Below are 2,579 nucleotides of genomic sequence, written 5' to 3'. Positions count from 1 at the left end.
TTAAAACACCAAATACTAACTAGAAGATAAATTATACAAAAATCTATTTGTGCAATAAAAAACAAATAAGTAGAAATATTATTTATAGGTTCGTTACATTAAAATGATATATTATTCGGTATTCAAGTTTTTAATAGTTACTTTTAAATAATTAAATACGACTAGAGAATAAATTATACAATTATTTATTTGTGTACAACAAATCAAACCAAATAAATATATTATTTATTTTTTCGTTGCATTAAATCTTGTTTCGGCATCCAATTATTTTATGTATATAATAAAATCCAAAAATTTTAACTAGAAGATAAATTATACAATTATTTATTTATGCAAGAAAAAACTTAATTAATATATCATTTATAGGTTCACTGCGTTAAACTGATATCTTATTCGGCATTTAATTATTTAATAGTTCCTTTTAAAACACCAAATACTAACTAGAAGATAAATTATACAAAAATCTATTTGTGCAATAAAAAACAAATAAGTAGAAATATTATTTATAGGTTCGTTACATTAAAATGATATATTATTCGGTATTCAAGTTTTTAATAGTTACTTTTAAATAATTAAATACGACTAGAGAATAAATTATACAATTATTTATTTGTGTACAACAAATCAAACCAAATAAATATATTATTTATTTTTTCGTTGCATTAAATCTTGTTTCGGCATCCAATTATTTTATGTATATAATAAAATCCAAAAATTTTAACTAGAAGATAAATTATGCAATTATTTATTTATGCAAGAAAAAACTTAATTAATATATCATTTATAGGTTCACTGCGTTAAACTGATATCTTATTCGGAATTCAATTATTTAATAGTTCCTTTTAAAACACCAAATACTAACTAGAAGATAAATTATACAAAAATCTATTTGTGCAATAAAAAATAACTAAGTAGAAATATTATTTATAGGTTCGTTGCATTAAACTGATATCTTATTGGACATTCAAATATTTAATAGATATATTAAAATCCAAAAATTTTAACTATAAACTAAATTAAACTGATTTTTATTTATGGGTTAATATGATTTTTATGTTTTTCAAGCAAAACTTTAGATTGTTCTATAGAAGAGATTCAGCTGGTGCCTCTTTCGACCACATTATCTTTAAATATTCCTAGATGCAGACAGTAAAATATACAATATTAAAGTACAAACCTCATAAAACGATAATATTTTCTGATCAATTTCATTCGTCCCCGAAATTAAAAAAATGAAACGATCAAAATAAAAAAGAGCCCCAAAAAAATTATAAAAATGACGAACACGAACAACAAACAAATCGATGAGACACCACAGCGGCGAAATCCAAACCGAAGACTAGACAACGAAGACCACCACAACCAAAGATCAAATACCCGAGGAACACCACCATATTATTATGGAATGCGAGACACATCAAGAAATGCATATCCAGGACATTTAGAACCAAGACACGAACGATATCCTCGTGTTTATGATTTAAGAGGTGAATATAATACAAGAATAAGTTATGATGCAGGAAGAAGTCATGGACCAAGAAGATTTTATGATAGAAGAGGAGAGACAAATGATTATTATGATAGAAATTATATACTGCAAGACCCTTATTATGATAGAAATTATGGTTCTGGGGAACGATTCTATGGTAGGAAAGATTTTATGGCAAGGAGACCACGTTCTAACAGATTTGAAGAGAGAAGAAATGAGAGAACGGGATTGATTAATAGACCATTATTGTCTAAAGAAAAAACTTTTGCTAGAAAGAGGCGGTTTAAAAATGAAACTTTTGTTCCTACTAAAGAAATGCTTGATGAAGATATTAAAATGTATATGGCAGGGGAAAAAAATAAGGTTAAATATTTGTAGCTGATTTAAATAAAATAATTATTTAAATGTTTGTAAATCGTTTTGTTGAATAATATAAATTTTAGCATTGTTTTATAATATAAAGTGAAAATCTGTTTTTACAGTATTATTGAGTAAAAGGTTTTATTTATTTTGCAAAGGTGCATTTATAAATATTGTAAAGATGATGAGGTGGAAAGAATAATCAGCCGAATCTGTTCTAAAGACCATTATCAAGTTTTGCTTGAACAACTATAAATATCAGAGTAAACAGACAAATAAATAAAATATTATGAGCTGCTGTATAATCGAATCGATGAACAATTCGCTTTATCATAATAAAGTATGCGAATGTAGCAAGGAACCTATAAATTCAAAATAATCAGGTGATGAAATAAAGGTATATTAACAAAATAGCACGCATATAAAACTATTTGATAGAGAAGAAAAGACCTTGGTTTGAGATAAGAAATATTGAGCTGAAATCTGAAATAATTCTCTTGCTCTGTAAAAAAATATTTTTAGGCAAAGGAATTATCTTAAGAAAATCGGTAATGCTAAAAATGAAAAAAGAAAGCCTTGGACATTTATCCCCGGTAAACCAATATCTGCAATCTAAATACAACATTGAAAATGTATATAATTTATACTATAACAATAACAAAAAGATAGTTTGTTGTGTAAAATAAAATCAATTTGACTGCATCAAAAATTCTTTAATGCTCAGCAAAAT

Source organism: Rhyacophila brunnea, unplaced genomic scaffold (genome assembly GCF_057557595.1).
Source record: "Rhyacophila brunnea isolate RB1 unplaced genomic scaffold, BYU_Rbru_1.0 scaffold_168, whole genome shotgun sequence".
NCBI lineage: Eukaryota > Metazoa > Arthropoda > Insecta > Trichoptera > Rhyacophilidae > Rhyacophila > Rhyacophila brunnea.
This window is presented reverse-complemented; position numbering follows the sequence as displayed.